We start from the raw sequence: 23,877 nt of genomic DNA, 5'->3' as shown, positions 1-23,877 counted from the left end.
GCCCAGACAGCACTGGCACACCACATTGCTCGACCTGTCGATAGCCAACCCAATTACCCTGCCACTCCACCCAGACCTCATAACTCAGGACCACGGTAGACTTCGCCACCCGGACCTGCAGGCCCTTCACCTCATGGCGTGGCTGCTACGTGGCTAAACCAGTCAGAGTTACGTTGCTCTGCATCAGTACGACAAGTTCTCCTGGGTAGCAGGAAACCTTCCATCCGGTCAACGTATCTGGCCAAGTGGAAGCGTTTCTCCTGCTAGTGCGAAACGCTTAATCTTACTCCCACTGAGGTCTCGATCCCCTCTATTTTGGGCTATCTTTGGTCTCTCAAACAGCAGGGCCTAGCACTATCATCACTGAGGGTACACTTGGCGGTTATCTCTACCTTCCACCCAGGCGAAGGTGGCCGTTCCGTGTTCTCACACACTATTGTTTCGAGGTTCCTCAAGGGCTTGGAGTACTTATATCCCCCAAGTACGCCGCCCAGCCCCGACCTGGGACCTCAACCTGGTTTTAACCAGACTTTTGTCTCCCTGATTCGAGCCGTTAGCAACCTGCTCGCTACTATACCTGTCTTGGAAGACAGCTTTCCTCGTAGTCATTATATCAGCCAGACATGTCTCCGAGCTTAGGGCTCTTACAGTGGATCCGCTGTACACTGTGTTCCACAAGGACAAGGTGCAGTTGCGACCACACCCAGCATTCCTCCCTAAGGTGGTTTCGGCCTTTCATGTTAACCAGGACATCTTTCTCCCAGTCTTCTTCCCGAAGCCACACACAATGCGACGGGAGCAACATCTGCACTCCCTGGACGTCTGTAGAGCGCTCGCATTTTATATTGAGCGGACAATATACCCTTTCGTAAAATGCCTCAACTCTTTGTCGCAGTAGCAGACCAAATGAAAGGCCTACCTGTTTCCTCTCAGAGGATCTCATCTTGGGTGACGGCGTGCATCCGCACTTGTTATGATTTGGCTCATATTTCCCCAAGCCACATCACTGTGCATTCTACCAGGGCTCAGGCTTCATCTACCGCCTTCCTGGCTCGTGTACCTATCCAGGAGATATGTCGCGCAGCTACCTGGTCTTCGGTCCACATCTTTTTCACATTATGCTCTGGTTCAAAAGTTCAGAGATGATGCAGCCTTTGGCTCAGCAGTTTTGCATTCTGCAACATCTCACTCTGACCCCACCGCCTAGGTAAGGCCTGGGAATCACCTAATTGGAATCGATATGAGCAAGCACTCAAAGAAGAAAAGACTGTTACTCACCTTTGTAACTGTTGTTCTTCGAGATGTGTTGCTCATATCCATTCCAAACCCGCCCTCCTTCCCCACTGTCGGAGTAGCCAGCAAGAAGGAACTGAGGGGCGGTTGGGTCGGCAGGGCTATATATCTGACGACATAGCGGCGCCTCCAGGGGGGGCCCAGCCGACCCACCGAGTGTTGCTAGGGTAAAAATCTTCCGACGAACGTGCACGCGACACGCGCACACCTAATTGGAATGGATATGAGCAATACATCTCAAAGAACAACAGTTACAAAGGTGAGTAACGGTCTTTTCTTCCCCCTTCCCCATACAATTATTTTGACTTTATTTAAAGCGTTTATATGGCATGTATAAGATACAGAAAATATAAATAGAGTGGATATAAATACAAATCAGTATTATGTTTATTATAATCTTTGGATAATTAAATGAGACAAAGCAGTTTAATAATTAGCAAACATACAATGAAATAACTCCAAGAGTATGTATTAGTACCGTGCTACTACTGACTGGTATGAACGTAGCCTTACACATACATAGGAGAGAAGTAATTACAGCCAGCAAATGGGTAAAATAAAATCAAGTAATGAATGAAAAAGTGAACCTTCACATAGATCCCCTCACAGCGTTACTCTGAGCACGTCACACAGCGTAAAATTATCCCAGATAAAAACCTAGCACAAATACAGAGGATGTTAGGATTCATATGGAACCAGAAAACACCAAGAGTGAAAGAAGATACTTTGTACAGACCCATTAAATAGTGTGGACTATTTCAAATATTCTATGGTACTATCAAGCCAGCCAACTCAAACCAGTAGCAGACTGGGGGTGCTCTAACCCAGCCAAATACTGGGTCTATACTGAACAAGAAAATCACAGCAGTGTAAACATCACTAGGCTACTATCGACTCATAAAAAAATTCATACCCATCAGAAATTTTACATACGTCCTTTAGCAAAGCTACTCTGTGGGTCTCAGATACAACTAGCAATAAGATCAGCTCTTTTCCATCACAAATAATCCAGACTGAGAGCCATGGAACACACATAGTTGGCCAGTTGTTCAGTAAAGAAACTTTTCTAACTTATTTAGAGATCAAAACCATTCTCCCCTGGTATCAATACTTTCAAGTTAGGCACTATGTTTCTCAACTTTCTAAAATACCTGTTTTATACAGGAAAGCTAACTTTAACAGAAACGATGGTGTCTGGACAATTAAGAAACAAAAAAAGTTAGAAGTAATTTATATCAATCTTTGAAGACGGCTTTCCTAACAAAAAAGGGTCTCTATTTGACATGCTGGGAAAAAGATGTGGATAGGCAAGTCACTCCAGAGGAGTGGAGTTTGATCTAGAAAAGACAAGCAACCTCAGTCTGTAGTACAATAAGTTTCAATGATACCTCAATACCAGTCAGATATTTCATATATACATACACTGAATGGGGATAAATGTTGGAGAACCTGTAGTGAAAGTGGAGATTTTATGCATAGATGCTAGATATGTCCAGTCACGAGAGAGAATTCTGATGCAATCCAGAACAAAATATCACCAGCTGCTGGATATTGATTACCAAATGATCCTAATTACTAACAAGGCTGGAGGTTTTACATGAGGCCAAGAATGTTTAAAGGTAAGAACATCTCTAAAAGGTGAGACTTTAGACTATCTTTAAAAGGGAGGGTCTGAGGTGGATGTTAAGGAGCAGTGAATTCCACATCAAAGAAGAGTCAGAAACTAATTAATCCAGAAAACTATAGTGCAACAGCGGTGCCCCTACAAAGCCAGCAGAAGCAGGGCGTAGATTCCAACCAGGATGAGGATTACTGGGGTGTTCCTGAATATAGTCAAGACTTTCAAGATGGTCCAGCTGGTTTTTGAAAGTCAAAGTGAATGAACTGAAACATTTGGAAATACAAGTTTTCTGGCAATAGAGGATGGGTGTTTAGTCAGAGAGTTATGTCAAGGTTAACTCCACATTTCCTTATTCAAGAATTTTCCTTTATGTCAAAGTACAGTATCCTAACGATGCTATAAATTGATCTGTATTTAAACCTTAACTACCTGCACAATTTCTTGTCCGGGACTTTATTCCTGATGCAAATTTGGATTTTTTTTCATAAGCTATTTGAACCAACCTATTTCACCTGGTAGCAGGCTGGATTTAAAAAAAAAAGATTTTTTTCTGGAACAAAGTGGAATTTTTTTTTTTATTTAAAATTTATTTTTGATTTTGTAATTTAAATTATAAGTTTTTCTTTTGAAAAAAATAAAATCAGAATTTAATACAAACTATTTTAAAGCCTAAACTTATTATGATTTAGTTGTAAATGTGAAACACATTTTGATAAGAAAAGTTTATGTATCCAAAACATTTAATTAAAATAAATATTATATGCTGTTGCTTGTGGCTGGTTAAACTAGTTACCATCCTAAAGCAGCTTGACACAAACCATGAGCAAGAAGTTAGTTATCTAGGAAATGAGCAATATCATTCACCATTTTCTAACATACTAAAAATCCACAATTAGTAAGAATGTGAAAATATTAAGTTATATAATTGCTTAAACATAGAGTTATGGTGTACACTCCTACGTAGCAAAAATATGCAACAAATGTAGTGTAATGTCAACATTTTAATGGTTATATCAACCAGTGAATGCACCTATCTTTAAAAAGTAACTGAAGTAGAAATGGAAAAGATTATTAAAATCGATTATTTAAATCATGATTGAAAAAGCTGATTTAAACAGCCTTGCCTGGGAGGACAAACACAGCGCACTGTCCATAAAGGAATGAGAACATGAAGTGCACATTTTGGCAGTGAATGAGCTACAACTGTGGGGAACAAATGAGGCAATGGGTAGGGGCCCTGTGTAAATCACATTTTTTTTCCCAAAAGAAAATTCACAGCAGTGTAAATGGCAAAAAATTAAATTTCCTGCACCTTCCACTGAATGAATTTTAAAACTAAATTTAGTCAATTGCAAGGATGAAATTAATTCTATAAGTAACTGTAGTCAATTTGAAACTGACTAGTTTAGGTAATTTTTTGTATAAAAGACTTGGTTGGGGATATTTTCCTTTAAAAAAATATTTTAAAGGTCATAGTTTGGGGGCAATTTTGCAGTTTCCATGCCCTCTATAAAATAATTATTTACACAGGGCTTTATGTATGGATATGGAAATGAGATGACTCAATACAAGCGCAATGGGGTGAAATTCTAAGGCCTGTGTTATCCAGGTAGTCAGAGTATGCTGCTATGGACTATATGATCAGAATGGTCCCTTCAGGCTTGAACATCTACAATACGCTGAAAGTTTCATGGTCTGCTGAACTTCTTACATGTTACATAAGAACATAAGAATGGCCATACTTGATCAGACCAATGGTCCATCTGGCCCAGTATCCTGACTTCCAACAGTGGCCAGTGCCAGAGGCTTCAGAAGGAATGAATAGAACAGGGCAATCATTCAATGATCCATCCCATCATCCAGTCCCAGGTTCTGCCAGTCAGAGGCTAGGGACATCCAGAGCATAGGGTTTATCCCTGATCATCATGGCTTAATATCCACTGATAGACGTATCATCCATGAACTTATCTAATTATTTTTTGAACCCTGTTATATGTTTGGCCTTCACAACATCCCCTACCAATGAGTTTCACAGATTGACTCAACACTGTGCGAAGAAGTATTTCCTTTTGTTTCTCTTAAACCAGCTGCCTATTAATTTCATTCGGTGACCCCGGTTCTTGTGCTATGTGAAGAGGTAAATACCACTTCCTTATTCACTTTCCCTACACCATCCCGGATTTTAGAGACTATCATATCCCCAGCTCATCACCTGTCTCTTTTCTAAGTTGAACAGTTCCAGACTTCTGAATCTCTCCTCCTATGGAAGCTGTGCTGTACCCCTAATCATTTTTGTTGCCCTTCTCTGTACTTTTTCCAATTCTAATAGATCTTAATTTAAGATAAGATGACCGTAACTGTACGCAGTATTCAAGGTGGAGGTATACCATGGATTTATATAGTGGCAGTATGATACTATCCCTTTCCTAATGCTTCACAACATTGTTAGCTTTTTTGACTGCCACTGCACATCGAGCAAATGTTCTCAGGGGAAAAAAATCACGATTCTCCTTCTTGAGTGATGACAGCTAATTTAGACCTCATTGTATTGAATGTATAGTTGGGAGTACATTTTCCAACGTGCATTACGTTGCATTTATCAACACAATTTCATCTGCCATTTTCTTGCCCATTTACCCTTTTTTCCAGATCACTTCTGAATATGTTGAACCTCACAGGTCCCCGGACAGATTCTTGGGATCCCCGCTGTTTACTCTCTCCATTTCGAAAATTAACAATTTATTCCTAATCTTTGTTTCCTGTCTTTTAACCAGTTACTGATCCATAGGAGGATCTTCCCTCTTTTCCCAGGACAGCCTACTTTGCTTAAGAGCCTTTGGCGTGGGACTTTGTTAAAGGCTTTCTGAAAGCTCAAGTATGCTATAGCCAATGAATCATCCTTGTTCACACATTTATTGACACACTCAAAGAATTCTAATAGATTGGTGGGTCAAGATTCCATCAACAGCTCACTACAGAAAGCAACTTTTATTGGGAAGTTAGAGGTGAAATCTAACTTAGTGCTATAATGAAAAGTTGGTTACAATCTGAGCTGTAGAGTCAATACTGTGGTTCAATATTTACTCCAGAAGTCTCTCTTCCAGTACTTAAACTACTACAGGCAAACAAATCTTATGTTCAAGCTTGTTCCATTGGCAAGGCTAAGGACCCCTCTGAAGTCAGTGGAGTAACACCACCAGAGGATTTGGCCCATAGTCGCCACCTTTTGGCCCATGGCAATTTGAACATTTCCCATCTCTCTGAAGTTACTTAAGTTAGTTTTAAGCGGTTGCATTTGATTCAGAATTAAAATTAGATGGCAAATATATCAAAGCTTGGGTAATGAAACAAAGCTATCTAAACAGGTATTGGGACTGGACATGCCTTTTTGAAAGTGTGCCCTCATTACCTTATTGAAATATTGTTTCTTTTTCTTTTTACAGCTTGTGCTCTCAACTCTGTTTGATGTGTTACCATTATGCAACAGTTGAGGTAGCAGTTTTCTCCCTGCTTTTCCAGAGTTCTCATAATTCCAGTGGATTTGGCAATTTCTTCGCCAGCATCCCCTTGAAACAGATGGCAAAGAACTAGAGGTCACACGTCCAATTTAGGGGTAGTGTGGAAAACTGCAATTGAGGACTATGTCTCAGGGGATGCACCCAATCTGCCACTATGAATGTAATTCTTTGGACCAGACTCTCTTCCCGCTGTCCTTTGTATCAATCTTGTGTGGGTCATGCTCTTATAGCAGGAGTTCTCAAATTGGAGGTCACAAGGTTAGTATGTGGGGTGTCGTGAGCAGTCAGCCTCAACCCCAAACCCTGCTTCGACTTCAGCATTTATAGCAGTGTTAAATATTTTAAAAGTGTTTTTAATTTATAAGGGAGGTTTGCACTCAGAGGCTTGCTGTGTGAAAAGGGGTCACCAGTACAAAAGCTTGAGAAACACTGTCTTAGAGCATGATAAGTAGCAGTCCCTGCACTTAAAAGGAACACAGGGACTGCAATCTATCTAAGAGTTTTATACTGCCACCCATCACTGTAGCATCGGACTTCCTTCTGCATGAAATCGATAGCAATAGCAAAGTCCTTACAGGACTTAAGGGAGTCATAGTGCCAGGGCCTTGCTGGGAGGGTCTCTCAAAAGTTGGGGAAACCTCCTCATGCCCTATCCACTAGCAAAGACAGCCCCAAAGTTTCCATTAGCCAGGAGGATTAGATGTTCTCTCTTGTGACAAACAAGTCAATTGAAGTGGTAGGGTAAGAACCCAGGAGCGCTAACTCCTAGTTTTTCGCTCTTTACATCATCTCATGAATTTATAATGCACTATTAGCAACATGAAAGTAAAGTATGTCAAAGGTCATGCTGTTCCAGGCCCAGACCAACATAAACACACATTCACTTTGTTCATTATTACTTTAAAAATACAGAACCAGTTGTCTTCAAATTTCACTAGAACCTCTTATTTCAAAGAGATCTTCCATATAAAAGGGGTTTGAAATGTCTAACTTAATTATCAGAACATAATATTTCTGATCAGAACTTGTAGGCAACTTGTAATGTTTTATTCTTGAAAAACAGACTACATGAACAGTTTTTGCTCAGACTCTTCAGACAATCACCACTGAACTAAGACTGCATAGATAATTTCAAACTAGAAGAAGTTATTTTTCATAGATTAAGGCCAGAAAAAACTATTATGATCTAGTCTGTTCTTGTGAATAACACAGGCCATCAAACTTCACCCAGAAATTCCTACATCATGTCCATAATTTCTGTTGGAGTGATAACAAAATATGCTGTAGCTAACTAGGGGAAAAAAAGTCTAGAAGTAGAAATTCAACTTCACCTAATACACCCACACTACATATATACACACACACACACACACACACTGATTTTACTGTGTTTATATTTCAACAGTAATGGTGTAGTTTACCTTACAGGAACAGCATCATCAAAAAAAAAAAAAAGTTCCACCTGCTTTGGCAACATGTAATATCAGAGCTTTCCAAAACTGACAGATTAGAAAATTACTCTCTATCTTCTGCCATTTACCTTGCATATCTGACAGCCCTTCACACACAACTGGGTTTGCTGTTGTGTTGATGGTCAGTTGCACTTCCTGTCTCATGCACCAGCATGACATCACTCATGTACTGCTCTGGGAGGGAATGCTTGTGCACACCCATGGCCCAGTCCCTGAGGAAGGCTGTTTACTACTAATCATAAACCAAAGAGGTTGCAGAAAGGCATGTGCACAGAGCAGAAAAGAGAGGGAACAGCTAAGAGAGGTAGGTCTGAGTGCATCTGGCACAGGCGCCGACTCCGTTGGTGTTTTGGGTCTGGAGCACCCATAGGAAAAAAAATAGTGGGTGCTCAGCACCCACCAGCCACAGATGATTGGCTGTGCCACCAAACAGCTGATCAGTAACGCCGCCAAACAGCTGATCGGAGGCTGGGGAAGGGGCTTGGGGGAAGGCTGAGAGCATTTCAAGCGGCAAGGAGCCTCAGGGAGTGGGCAGAGCACAGAGCAGGGCAACGGGGGAGGGGAGGGACAGGGGTGGAGCAGAGGTGGAGTACTCCTGGGGAAAAGAAAAACTCAGCACCTATGGTGTCTGATGTTGCTGCTCTCAAGGCCCTACCAAGCCACAGCATCGTTCTCTACATCAGTATGGTAACACAAAGCTAACGCTTTAAAGGAACATTACTTCAAAGAAGACTATCAGCCAATTTCAAAAGATTCAAGTTGACTGGGTTCCCTCCATTCTAATGCTGATTTTTAACGTGTTATTTTGCACACACACATGCACTCTGCATATAAATAGATTCAAGAAAGTCAGGCGTAACAGTTACCCGTTTTTGCTATAATGTAGGAAGGAAGGCTCTGTCTAAAATTCAATTTACTAAGTCATCTCAATTTTTAAATGTTTGGACTGAGGGCCTCAATCCTGTTTTCCAAAAACCAGACAGGCCAATCCAAAAATCAGAGGTCTTCTGAAAGAAAGGATCCTCAGCAGATAATACTTACATATCACTTGATATTATTCAGAGCACTTAAACAAACAATCTAATTAATCCTCACAACACTGGAGAGAGGTCGCTGACTAATTAATGGGACAGCATGTGGCCGAGTGGATAGAGCACTAGACTGGACACCTAGCTTCTATTCCCGACTACCACTGGCCTGGTGGGGAACCACGGGCAAGTCACTTTACATCCCCACGCCTCTGTTTCTCCATCTGAAACACAGGGATGATACTGACCTCCTTTGTAAGTCACTGAGATCTACTGATGAAAAAGAACTACTAAGAAGCAAGTTCTTCCCTAGACCTAACAGTAGTTCAGTATTAAGACACTAATTTATGGCAGTTACTATGTTCCAGATGCTTGCAGTTGTTCCTGCAGCCACCTTATCCCCCTCTCCCCCCCATGGTAACATCAATCAGCAGCTTAATAGCACAGACTTCTAGTCACATTCCCAAAATGCAAATAAGCAGAAATAAAGGCATCTGTGTTCAATTTAAGCAGCAAGCCTTTCACTTATGAGCAACTAAAGTTATTGGATTCTATCACACACCCCAGTTGGGGTGGTGGGGGGGCTGGGTTTTTTTAAAGCATTCAAGATCTGAACAGCCATCACCAATGTTTTGTAACATGCTAGTAAGATCACTGCACATTGGACTGCAGTCTGATGGTTAATAAAGGGTTTTAAATACAATTTCCATGGGTTCCTCCATACAAGTACTGTGGATCAAGTAGGATGGGACTGGGGTTCAGTTTTCCAGCCTCTGAGTATTTCAGAAAAATTAGCTACAAAGCATTTCTGATCAGACACTTGCCACACTAGACCTTTATTAAGGTTTATATTTTTCTGCAATTCACCAATTGCAAATTAATCTAGCAAACCAGACTCTGCATTTGTGAATTAAAGGCTCCAAGAAGGGCAGTCTATCATCTATCACTGCCTGGACTGAAAAGCTGTTGTATTAAACAGATCTCAAGTGCTAGACCAGAAGTCAGAGGCCTTATACGCACTGGGAGAGCTATACTAGCTATGCAAAAGAGTTTAAACACTGTTATGGCTCGTAAGATTCTAGCATAGGTTAAACAACTTCTTGAAGTGAGATGATCATTAATCTCCATGGCCATCCAGCCCTCAGTTGATGATAGTGCCAATAGGATTCTCAGCTGACATGGTGATTTGGTGATGTGGACACCATCCACTGGAAATTAGTCAGAATATCAAACTCCTTTTTCAAAGGCTGAACAGCTAACAGATGGTAAGTACTTCCACCCACTATCAAACGGGGAAGAGATATTGGCCTGTTACCTAGACAAAGTGTTCTATACCCCATTCTTCTTCTACTGGACCATTCAGTACATTCATTCATGGCACAGTAGGTGGATCACTGTATTGGATCTGCTATTTCAGTTCTCCAAGGACTGTGAAAGTCGCAAACAATAATAGGAGATTAATGTCTGAAAGGCACTGGACAAAGTTCAAGTCTGGGGGAAAAGATGGTTCAAACTCTAATAACCTTACTGATACATACTATTATGATAAATAGATCTTCCAGTGGACCTAGAGACTTTAACAATGTAACTTTTCCCTTAAATTGAAACAATTCTCCACAAAATGTCAGAGTATAGAAGCAAATTTTAAAACTGAGGCCGTTTTTATAGTGTCCAAATTAAAGGGAAAAAAAGTAATTTCTCTACTTCAGTACAGTTTCTGAAAAGGAAATACAAAGAAAGTGGTTTTAAAAAATGCATTAATGAACAGTATTGTATCCAGATATAAGGATACATATGAAATGTATTTCATATGGAACCACAGCTGTGTTCAAAATGTGCAGGGCATTACAAGTAACGAAAGTGAATGTGAAGTCAGTCCCATGAAGGAAAAGTTCATGGTTTTCGGTTGAGTTTGGTTTTTTGGGGGGGAAACATTTGAAATAGCGATAATCAAAAACCTTAGTATCAGGAGAATAAGCAGCACTAGATTCTAATAATATCAAAATCTAGATAGATGAAAAAGGCCAACAGACTGTTCAAATAGTGTCTGAGTGTTAATAAGTGATTTTACAATATTCATAGGTTTACCAGTTCTTTTAAAAGCTCCCAAAATGTTACTTATAAAAACTGGAGTAGGACTGGTAGTGGTACACAAGTTGTCCAAAAGATCCAAGCTAGTAAACACAAGAGCAGCAACAGGTGCCAGATGATGACCTTGACAATTTGTCTCCCTTGTGTAGCCTTTCAGCTGGCCTCTTGGTGTTGCTATGAAGTTACTGTTACTCTCACTGATTTGTAAAACCACCTTTGCATCTTCTGTAGTCTTACATTTGAAGAGGGGACATAGTGTCTGAATATTTGCATGTTTAAAATGAAATTGTGTCATAACCTGTTTAGTTGCTGAATATCCCTATTTTAGGAGGAAATAGTCCACAAAAGTTTTTTGTTTTTTCAATCATGTTACAGCAAAGTAACTCCCTAGTGTTTGAAGTCTGAAGTGAACTTGTTTCATCATAATTACCTCTCCTTCCTATACAAGTAGCAGCTTGTATCAACTAAGCTTGCACTTAATTTAGAGAGAACGAGCTAAAGCACTGTAGTATTGCCATAACTGTTTACATTTCTGGAGATGTGTCTGAAGAACTTATCTGCTTTAGAACACTCCCTTCAGAAGGAATTGTTTAGCATGCAAAACTGCAGAGGCTTTTCAAGGCTGAGGAATTTTTCTTTTAAACAATACAACGAATATTTTAGAACTTCTTTGTGGTACAAGCATATATTTATTGCCAAATTTCAAGCCCTCTTGAGGCAAATTAAACCAATGTATATAATGTGTATCATTAGTCTAAACTGTCTTGCAAAATGGCAGTAAGTCCCCTGCTACTATGGCAATGTAGCTATTGGCACTACAAGCCTGCGTGTTCACACACGAGTGCCCAAAGATATCTAAATGAGAGGCTTGTTTTTCAGAGTTGCTGGATACCCTCTGACTTCAATGGAACCCATCGAAGTTCATCGGCTTGACAGTCAGGCCACTGGGCTTTGGTGCCTCACTATAGGTGCACACAGCAAAATACTGGTCACAGTACAGTCGTTTACCAAGTTGTATGCCCAAGAATAAGTAAAACATCAAGACCCAACAGAGATATTCATTTACCAACACCTAATTCACTTTTCTTAACAAGAGGGGCTGAGGATACACAACCAGCAAATTACAGCAAGTACCAGAACCATCAACAAAAAACAAGTCACGAAAAAAAAATTTTGAATGTTGTGTTCTCTTTCTTTCCCCAAGATTCACTCTCCCATTTCCTTTGCCTCTATTGTGTCTGTTCCTCTCTGAAGAAAAAGGAGTTCTTATTTTGATAAAAACAGCTTGCTGCTGTGTTCTAATTCCACACTCATCCTCCTCCCTATGTAGTTCCACAACTTCATTCTCTGCACCACAGGCTGTACAGCGGTGTTTACTGGATTATAACAGAAACGCAAAGTACTGATTATATCACCTCTCAATAGAAGACCCCCAAAGTACTTACACATAAAGTCCAACAGACATGCAAGTACAACAGTACCCATTTTACAGGCCTAGTGGAGTAAAGTGCCTTGCCTAAGGATACAAAATGAGTCAAGGATAGATCCCAGTGGCCCTGATTTTCAATTCCATTTTTTAACCACTTAACACTCCCTTATTAATAAAGTTTCACTTCACAGCACTTGACAGACAGAGGGCTTGTCTTCACTACCGGGATAAGTCAACCTACGTTACGCTACTCCATCTATGTGAATAACGTATTTGGAGTCGACATAGCTTAGGTCAATTTATCCCGGTGTCTTCACTGCGTTGTCGACAGGAGACACTCTCCAGTCAACTTACCTTACTCTTCTCAGAGAGGTGAAGTACTGGGGTTGACTGGAGAACACTCTGCTGTCGATTTAGCAGAACTTCACTAGACCTGCTAAAATTGACCCCTGCTGCATGCAGCAGCGTCAAACTCGCCGTAGTGAAGACAAGGCCACAGAACACAAAGGCACAGTAGGGAGAGCTAGACTTGAAGCAGAGAAGTGGTACATTGACAAGCTGAAACTGCATCTAAAATACTTTTAAGAGAACACAACTTGAATGTTTTGAAATTGATCAATAGACACATATTCAATTCTGAATAATTTTAAGGGTTTTTCTTCTCATCTGTTTATGTTGGTGTAAAGTGAAACTGACTAGAGGGAAATTGTGAAACTGGCTATATCCAAAATGTATCAAATGCACAAAAGTAAACAAACTGGTGGAAAAACAAGAAAAATAGTATTTCTTCACTAGCATCTTTCAGTCCCAATCACTGCAACTCTTGTCTAAAAAAAGATTTTTTTAATCCACTAAAGTGCTTATTTTTAAGTTGATGGTGTTTCTTTGCAAAACTGGCCCATTGGCTGATCATGGGACGGTTGTCAGGGTGCTCAGCACTGTTACCACTTGCCTCCACTGTTACCACTTGGGATAAAAGGGAAGGTCCTTTCATGGATTGAGAACTGGTTAAAAGACAGGGAACAAAGGGTAGGAATTAATGGTAAATTCTCACAATGGAGAGGGGTAACTAGTGGTGTTCCCCAAGAGTCAGTCCTAAGACCAATCCTATTCAATTTATTCATAAATGATCTGGAGAAAGGGGTAAACAGTGAGGTGGCAAAGCTGCAGATGATACTAAACTGCTCAAGATAGTTAAGACCAAAGCAGACTGTGAAGAACTTCAAAAAGATCTCACAAAACTAAGTGATTGGGCAACAAAATGGCAAATGAAATTTAATGTGCATAAATGTAAAGTAATGCACACTGGAAAAAATAACCCCAACTATACATACAATATGATGGGGGCTAATTTAGCTACAACGAGTCAGGAAAAAGACCTTGGAGTCATCGTGGACAGTTCTCTGAAGATGTCCACACAGTGTGCAGAAGTGGTCAAAAAAGCAAACAGGATGTTAGGAATCATTAAAAAGGGGATACAGAATAAGACTGAGAATATATTATTGCCTTTATATAAATCCATGGTACACCCACATCTCGAATACTGTGTACAGATGTGGTCTCCTCACCTCAAAAAAGATATACTGGCACTAGAAAAGGTTCAGAGAAGGGCAACTAAAATGATTAGGGGTTTGGAGAGGGTCCCATATGAAGAAAGATTAAAGAGCTAGGACTCTTCAGCTTGGAAAAGAGGAGACTAAGGGGGGATATGATAGAGGTATATAAAATCATGAGTGATGTGGAGAAAGTGGATAAGGAAAAGTTATTTACTTATTTCCATAATACAAGAACTAGGGGTCATCAAATGAAATTAATAGGCAGCAGGTTTAAAACAAATAAAAGAAAGTTCTTCTTCACGCAGCACACAGTCAACTTGTGGAACTCCTTACCTGAGGAAGTTGTGAAGGCTAGGACTATAACAGGGTTTAAAAGAGAACTGGATAAATTCATGGAGGTTAAGTCCATAAATGGCTATTAGCCAGGATGGGTAAGGAATGGTGTCTCTTGCCTCTGTTTGTCAGAGGATGGAGATGGATGGCAGGAGAGAGATCACTTGATCATTGCCTGTTAGGTTCACTCCCTCTGGGGCACCTGGCATAGGCCACTGTCGGCAGACAGATACTGGGCTAGATGGACCTTTGGTCTGACCCGGTACGGCCGTTCTTATGTTCTCCAGCACGAGGGAAGGTGTATTTAGCTGGGTGTCAGCTCCCTAACTCCTTCAGGCCACGAGCAACTCAAGCACGCGCCTCTGGGCTATGCCAGCTCTGACTTTGCTTTGCGGACTAACAATAGGTGCACCCCTGTCGCCAAGTCTGTTTTAAGTGTTCCCCTGTGATACCGAGCCCCTGACCTTGGCTACTCACTGAAATACCAGGTCTGCTGTTCCCAAAAGAACCGTATGCAAACCAGTTTGTAACGATCAGCTCAGAACCAGCACTTTGCTTAAAACCACAGCACTCAGATATTCTTGTTTTCACTATAAATGTAAGTTTATCATCAAAGACTAGAGATCCAGGAGATAGTATGGATATTGGAAACAAATGGCCACATATGAAAAAAAATCATAACATGCTTTCTAGAGATCAAGCTTAACTATCAGCTTAACCTCATGTCTAAAGCGTATCTTATCCAAAGTCCTCTTCAGCATTTTCAATCAAGGTTGACTGAGATCTCATTTTGATTAATGTGCTGTTTACTTCTGAGGTGCAGGATTAGTGGGTGTCTTCTTGTCTTCTAGATATACCCCAAAAGTTCATTGCCTTTGCTTACAGGCAGGATAACCACCCATAGCTTGTTTTTACTTGTGTGCTGCTTTCCTGTTGACTTCACATCTCTTTGTTAAGATGCGACTTCTTCTAAAAGTATCCATCCACTTTGCTTAATTAAGCATGCACAATGCTTAATTTACATCCTGACAGAGATACACATTTCTTACCTCCCGTCTGACAGAAAACCTGTTTTTCACCTTTGCTGGTGATTAATACTTTGATACAGACTAAAAACATGTCTTCAGTATATATACATAACTACTTACATAGTATCTGTACTGTGACAAAGTTCCTCCTCTACCTTGGTGGGTCCTGCGCTTATTGGTGGATTTGCTCACCTCAGTGATCTTCCCCACAGTCTGGGTCAACTCCTCTTGTGTCTGATCAGGAGTTTGGAGGTTTGGGGGGAACCCGGGCCCGCCCTCTACTCCGGGTTCCAGCCCAGGGCCCTGTGAATTGCAGCTGTCTATAGTGCCTCCTGTAACAGCTGCATGACAGCTACAACTCTCTGAGCTACTTCCCCATGGCCTCCTCCAAACACCTTCTTTATCCTCACCACAGGATTTTCCTCCTGGTGTCTGATAATGCTTGTACTCCTTAGTCCTCGAGCAGCACACTCTCTCACTCTCAGCTCCTTGTGCCTCTTGCTCCCAGCTCCTCACATGCACTTCCTCTCCCCTAGCTCGCCCCTGCTTGACTGGAGTGAGCTCCTTTTTAAACCCAGGTGCCCTGATTAGCCTGCCTTGATTGGCTGCAGGTGTTCTAATTAGTCTGTCTGCCTTAATTGGTTCTAGCAGGTTCCTGATTACTCCAGTGCAGGCCCTACTCTGGTCACTCAGGGAACAGAAAACTACTCATCCAGTGACCAGTATATTTGCCCTCTACCAGACTCCTGTACCCCACTGGTTTTGGGTCTGTCACAGTACATACACTTCACAATGATATTAATAACTGGTAAGACACTAGATTTCATTTGAGATTCATTTGCTATTACTGTATCTCCTTGGCTTTAAGGGTTCTTGGGTCACCACTTGGATACATTTAGTTTTGTACCCAATTCCGCCACCATATTCCACAGTAGCCCCACAGATATGAACAGGGCTGTTCATGAAGCATGGTGACATTCAACGCAAATAAGGTGGCAAAATCTATTCCTACATGCAAAACCTACATCATATGCATTATACAGATACAACATTCAGTTGTTTAACTGCATCATATTTTGTTTGATTTTTTGGTCTGGCCCTTCCTAGATGAAGTTGTTTTTTTATTTTTAAACTATGAACGCCTCATATACTGATGGAGGAAGTGGGAAAAGGATTTGAGGTTTAATTGTTGTGCCAGTATTCTTCTGACATGCATTAGTTTTACAGTACTCTTAATCTAATAAAAAAGTGTATTATAAAAAAACAAACAAAAAAACATATGTTTTATGGTACTCCAGTGTGGGGAAATTTGTTTATTTTTACATGCTCCTCTTCAAATCAGAGCTCTATGACTACAGAAATGTTTTTAGTTTACATTTAATTTTATACAGCACAATGTAATTAATATTTTATGTTTTTGAGCTCTTGTGCATTCTGAACACATAAATGACTCCAGACTGCTGAATGCGTATGTCCAAAACAAGTAATCAATACACTTCCCTTTCCTGACTTCTTAAAACAAAAAGAGAGATGAAAATATATTTAATTGATTAAGTGGTAATAAGTATAATGAAAATGCAATCCCACATGATCAGTAATTCATAAGGTTTTTTGAAGAGTTATTTCTCTAAAAGGGAGTAAATCTGCATAATGGCAGAAGTGCAGGTAACATGAAACTGTAAAATTGAAAAGGCAAAGTGGCAGGCAATGTCATGTGAACTAAATATTAGAGATTATTCATGACACCTGCTTTAGTTTAATTCTGTGTATTAATCATGCACACAAGATATACTCCATGATCAATGACTTACAGCCAGACAAGAGAAACATTTTTAAAGTCACTACTGTATATTATAATGCAGCAGAGACCATGATTTCTGCAACCTGAGGCCCAGTCCTGCAGATGCCACTTTCCCACTGTATTCATTGACTTTAAGAGTTTTGAGAAAGACTAGGCTTCCTACTTATAAAAACCAGCCCCTAAAAGTTTTCCCTAACCTGTAGGTTTTAGAATCCCTATCGCCACCCAAAGAGCTCTTCTGTCCACACTCTCATGCTACATCATCATCAATATATGGTGAACACAACCTTTCTGCTTAGAAGCATTGGAGACAGCACCCCTCTGCCTGTAGTTCCCAATCGAGGTCCAGTTCATTGGAGTCTCCACCGTCTCCTCCTCAAAACAGCTGTTTGTGAAGTCCCATGAACCTCCACCTGCCTGCCACCTCTGCAGACGTGCCAACTAATGAATCACTAAGAAATATGAGATGCATAATTTTTTCCATTCATTTTAATGTAAGGAAATTCATGCAGATAAGGTGAATGTCAGTTAAACCTTCAAATCACATTTCTTTAAAAGTTGTTCACCAGTGAGTTTTTATTTTTATTATTAAAATTGTAAAACCCTGCAAACTAGATCCCTTGCCTTCATGCCTGTCTCCAAGTACTTAGCACATTTGCAGCAGCAAACGACAAATAATATCCCCCTGGTCTTTCATTACCAGTGCTGACTGTCCTATGCCATTGAACAGCAACTCCCTCTGGACAAGCAAGACCAAAGCCTAGATTTTCACATGGCAGTATACTAACTCATCAGGAGGCTTTCCTGCTCTCTTAGCAGTGGTGCAGCCAAGGGTTTTATTCCCCTGGGACAAGCCTAAAAAAAAAAAATATTCCTCTTGCCTCAGAGAAGCAGAGCCTAATGCTATCACCTAGAGGTTAATCATTGCCCCAGGAGAGTTCCATTACTAGTGCTGTACTTAGTGGTAAGAGGCTAAAGTCTCTGGAACCATGATATGATGTAGGTCAGAGTCCTCCAGCAAAATACATAAGGGAGCAAAGCCTCCAACATGAGGCACTCAGGCACAAGGCTATTAATGCTAAGAGTACTGTCTGGCTCACTTTTGTTTTTATAAACAATCCCTTCATCATCTCCATGTTACTACAGAACACAATATTCTGGCTCCCAAATGTACGACAGGAACCTTAGACTACGCATGTTTTTTCTTTTAAAGTCAGGCTTTCATCCGATTGACAGGAACCACTTTGGTCTACTGAGATAATCTGCTGCAGCAGTGCATGTATAGTAACAGATTCTTTCCCATCAATGTCAGGAGGATTTATCTGGTTAGTGTCCATTAATGCTAATGGGAACAAAATCCCTTGTGCAACAGTAAGAAAACAAATTACTACATTTATGTGACAAAAATCCTTAAGCAGTTTCCATCAGCGTGCAAAGAAAACAAATTTGGAGCATGACTATTCTTTACTTGTTTTTTTTAACAAGTAGACTGTTTGTTGTCTCTCAACCACTCCACATCAAAATTTGCTCAGATTTACAAGTAAAAATACATATATAGTTTTGTTTGCCTTGTAAACTCACATGTGATCTAAAAGTCAACATGGCTTGTGCAATGCCACCACTAATCAAGACTCTGCAATTAGAACATTCCTTCCTCTGTTTTTACTTAATGTAACCCCTAGCGCTGCTTTTGATTTTCTGGTTATGGAATGTCTTTATGGTTTGTATCACTATTAAATAACATTGAAAAATAATTTTCTCCTGGAGACCTTGTATGTTAACATATAGCGGGAGTACGCATTTTAAAAACACCCAGGACAGCTGCAAGGCCACTTGGAAAGTAATGCAGTTCGACAGGTAAAGCAAGGCAATCCATACTTTCAAAAACAAGTTGCACACAAGACAATGGTTGTTAAATAAACATGATAATACAAAGCAGAGTCAACTACTATATTATGCCAATAAATGTTCTTAAACTCAGTAATATCCAAAAAAAGGAATTGGTTCTCCTTCCTATGAATGCCAGGACCTCAAGCACTTACCCACTGACATTCTAACTGAGACAGCAACTGGAAACTTTAATTTCTGAGGATCAGCTAACCTTGATTTTATTTCCCATAATCTTCAGCAATAAATTATTTTTATACAAGCTTTGCCTCTGTACAATTACTCACACAGAGGCAAAACATTAGGAACAGCTGAAAAATAACTTTTTGGGAAAGTTAGCAATCATACTTGAAAGCTATCATCCTACAAACTAGGCTGCAAAGAACTCCTACTATCAGTCAGCAGACATAGGCAACATTGCTATGAGAGTTTTAAAGCCAGTATTATCAAAATGAGAATTTCCTGATATCTCCTCTGGCTTGTAGAATTTGCTTACAAATTACTGCATATCTGTAGTTTTGACAAGGATATTCAGCAGAGTCTTGGGATTTGGTTTTTTTGTTTGGTTGTTTTTTTTCTTTATAGCTTCTTGATTCCCCCTTGGTGCCTCTCAAAGTGAGCCAGCAAATCAGACAAGTTGAGAAAACAAACTCTTCAAGTCAACATATTGCAGCACCCAATGACTTCCTTTAGCAAATGGCATTTGGACATACAATCATGTCAGAGATAAATTAGACCTTGAAATTCATCTCTGTGAAAGCCAGACCATAGAAAAGCATATCAAAAGTGTTAAAGAGAAAATCCACGAGATCTCCAAATTCTTACATCCATTTTACGGACCATGCATAGCCTGCAAGTTAATAGTTATATCAAATGACCTTAATGTATATCTCACATGACCAATTTTACGTTTATAAAGTAAACCAATATGCCACCAAGAATAAATGGGCCATGCAATCAATTAGGACATCACGCAGAACTCCAAGACATGCCACCTTTGCCAAGGCTCTCTTTTAGCCCTAAGACACTGAACAATAAACTTTATCTGATACATTAAACATTTAAATATGGCACAGACCTAGAAAGCTCTGATCACTGAGCCAACAGCACTTTATCCAAGGTTTATAACAGCAAACTGATTAAATTACATTTCATACCCCTTCCCTACGCCCATTCTGCAGCTATTGCACAAGAGTATTTCAATCCTGTTTGTCTACACAACAAAAGCAACTACCTTAGTAAGTGTCTTACTGTATTTACAAAAGGCCTCCACATTACTGCTCACATACTATGTAAACTAAGCCTTATATTCATTTCAGAACAAAACATTTCCCTAGGGAATCATCCATTTCAAAACACTAATTAAAGACAACTGCATACTATAAATCCATAATACAAATACAATTAAAAATGGACACTTAGCCTACACCAAATAAGTACTGTCCCTTTAATGTGAAGAAAATTTGAACAAATTGCAAAAAAGTAATGTCAACTTTACTACCAGCATGAAAAAGGCCTGGAAGAGAAGAGTGTACAACCTAAAACAAACACTTCCAGTGTCGCTGGAAGCTTTAATTCTACAGGATGAAATAGCAAAATAAGACAGCCAAGTTACAAAACGATCATGCAAAAGCAGAGAAAGTCGATCTAGAAGTGCATGAGCTCAAGCCTGAAAGTTAGGGGATTACTACCATTGCTTGAGGGCCATTACAGAAGCAGCTGCAGTATCAGGATTCAAATTTTCCCAATCTTTGGGTGAGTTTGACCCCAAGGTTTTGGTTACTACCCCTCTCTATTTACAACAGGTGTTAAATAACACTGCTTCATTATTTGTTTTGAGATGTTTCCTTTGTGTGTATGTTGGTGAGAGGGGAAACCTCAGTGTTCAGAACAGATTTATCCAGGGCTTTTAAAGTTTGACCAACACCTCCTAATTTAAGCACTAAACCAACCTGCCAGGATAAAAATACAACTGTACCTCAAGTCCTGAATCCCATCCCCAAGCCACACCACCTCTTACAGGGTCTTTCACTGGTCAGATACTCCCACTGCTTGGGCCCAAAAACTCCAGTCATCCACTAGTTAAACCCTGATCTCCAATTAATATAGCATCTCCAATAAATTAATGCCAGACACCCCCGCCCATCACTCCATTATCCAGAGCCCTTTGCTGGGAAAGCAAGAAGGCTTCACTCAATCCCTCACAGCCCTCTGCTGGGATGACATGGGGCTGAGATTAGGCAAGGAGCAAGCTACACTGTGCAGACAGGAAAACATGCTCACACTGTTGTTACCTTGCCCTACTTCCCCTGCTTGTTTCATCCACTTGTTGAGTTTTGTTACAACCCTGGAGTGCAAGCTCTCTGGGACGCAGACTATCTCTACCATATAGCTGTACAGCACTGATCACAACTGAGGCCTCTATGCACCATTATAATAAAAAATAATATTGCTCTTTTCCTGGACCAGGCCTCCAGGCAATTACAAAAGAGGGAGCAGCAAGCTGAGTAGTAGTGAGCCCCAGCTAGCCTGAAGGCCAGCTATGGCAGACTATCTACCTCCTACCCTAGGCCTAGAAATATTTTAAAAGAGAAGAGGGACCACTATCACCTCACCAAGCACTCTGGAAGATGACGGTGATATCAGGAGCAGTGCCCCTTCCCTCTACAGAATCTTCCATAGAGTTGTCAGGGGCCCCACACAGAGCCCTGTCTGGGCTGGTTTACCCCTGATAGGAGCTTTCACAAGAGACTGGCATTTCCCAAAACTCTACTACACAGCATAGGGTGAGAGATACCCCTCAGGGGACCTTACTCCTAACGGCAGTTAGTGGCCACGCCCCCAAGCAGTAGCAGCAACTGCACTGGGATGAAACAAAGGTAGCCATCACAGCACCAATTACACTTAGTGTTTGGAAGGCTGTTAATCATAAGAGACAACTTTTTTTTTTTTTTAATGAAAGCTGAGATGACCTTTGTCCAGGAAAGATTCCTGTTTACCCCAGGTAAGTGGATTTTTTTCAAGACCAGGATCTATTATCCTAATATAACAAACACATCAGCCTGAGATCCAGCTACTATTTAAGCAGATTCACTCTCCTGGAAGCAGCTGAAAGGATCATTTTCCCACCATTACCACTTATCTAGGGGCCTTGTAAAATGTCCGTCTGCACTCAAGCTCATCTGTAGGCCACAAGAATGGTTTTGCAAGTTAAGATGTTGAGATCAGAAAGATACAAATGCTCTTGTCCCCAAAAGTGCAGACAAGTTCTCACCTTCGGGAGAAGAGGCCTGATTCTACTATGAGATTAGTGAATTCTCGATTCATTTGAAGTCTTACTATAAAGTGTGCTCAGTACAATGCCAGACATTCTAACACAAGAGTGGGATCTTACTTGTGAGCCAAGAAGAATTTCATTATTGCAATGCCCCAACATTTCTATATTGTTTCAGAAAGCAGACAAAAGGAAAGGACTATGATGCTTGACAATTACTCTTCACAGTCCACCCTCAACTACAGGAGACAGAGATGCTGCTATTCTCCCGCTCACAACCAATCCCACATGTGAATCAAAAACACAGCCTTCAATATGCCCGTAGCCCTTAAGCTGGAACTGTACAACTCCATACCCATGAACTGTGCATGAGTTCACTACTGCCCTAAGGCTGAACTAGTTCTTGCAAGCTTTACAGCTCCAAGAGAGAGTTTGTGGGAGCTTATTTGCATGGACTTTTCTCTCCCCAGCAGCACCAGCTGTGCTGCTCATTTGACCATACCCCCCATCCCCCTAATATACAAATTTCTGGCACTTTTCACAGAAGATTGACCTTTTCTCTAGATAAGCAGGCAAGCCTTTGGAGTCACTTCCCAGAGTTTTTATGAGGAGGATATTTCCGGTGGGTCATGCCCTTTACAGCTACCTTGGATAGTCTCTTCTATACACAGTTTCCACTTTCGCCCTCTTGTTTTAGAGTTAGTTGCCATCTCAGGAAGTTTGTTTTGGCATCCTTCTTCTGGGTACATCTCAACATTTTAAAAGTCTCAAACATGCTTCCTCAATTTCTCCTTTGATAATGACCAGGAGAGCAGCTGCAACTGCTAAAGTAAAGGCTGCATCATTATTTCCATTCGCATCCCTTGCTATCAATCCCTCATATTTTTCCTGAAACTTAACTTTAGGGCTTAAATTTTCCAAACTTGGTCTTTGACATCCTGCTTGCTCCTTTTATTTTTCCTGCTCCAATTCTTCAGTATCCTTTCTCTAATATGGGGCCCAAAATTGTCCCCCTAGTCTTTACACATGGTCAAAGATTTCTTCCAATTTGGACAATATTTAGTCATCCCAGCACTCTTTGCTTTCTTACCAGGCTTTAAGAAGGCTATCAAATTTCCGTAAACTATCAACTCCAGATCCTTTTCCTGATCAGCGTTTTGTAATCTGTGACCATTTAAAAGCATGATCTCTATTTGCCAACGTTCAGTTTCCAGCCACATTACTCCACATTATTCTACAGTAAGTTGCAGAAGCCATCCTGTTAATTCATGTCTGTTTCCTCTAGATGTCTTTTTGGACATAGTATCATAATTGGGTTAATATTTTATTATAATTAAATTAGTTTGTCTCACCTGCAGATTTATAAACCTGGCCACATAGCTAATCCTGACAGTCACTGATACAGTTTGAATGTGATCAGGGGCATGTTAACATCATTTCCTGTGACATTCCTCTTGCCACCTCCCTCCTACAAAATCTGTAACTATTTACTGCTAACTTTGACCTTCATCTCTGGGCCTTTTTTTAATGCAACTGTGCGTCTCGT

At 40.5% G+C, this 23,877-nt stretch overlaps 1 protein-coding gene across 7 annotated transcripts in view; it reads right to left on the bottom strand.

Moving 5' to 3' along the window:
- The window catches only part of NCOA1 (nuclear receptor coactivator 1), a 305,911-nt gene that overhangs the window by 265,458 nt on the left and 16,576 nt on the right, over positions 1-23,877 (bottom strand). Inside the window, exon 1 of one of the 7 annotated variants that reach the window (XM_050948716.1) lies at positions 6,324-6,463. The exons of the other annotated variants lie outside the window; for them this stretch is intronic. The gene's annotated coding sequence lies outside the window, so the exon portion shown is untranslated. Of the gene's footprint in view, positions 1-6,323; positions 6,464-23,877 lie in introns of those variants that run through there. 7 annotated transcript variants of the gene reach the window in all.

The sequence above is a fragment of the Gopherus flavomarginatus genome, chromosome 4 (assembly GCF_025201925.1).
Source record: "Gopherus flavomarginatus isolate rGopFla2 chromosome 4, rGopFla2.mat.asm, whole genome shotgun sequence".
NCBI lineage: Eukaryota > Metazoa > Chordata > Testudines > Testudinidae > Gopherus > Gopherus flavomarginatus.
The sequence above is the reverse complement of the archived record's forward strand: the minus strand, read 5'-3'. Positions and strand labels throughout refer to the sequence as shown.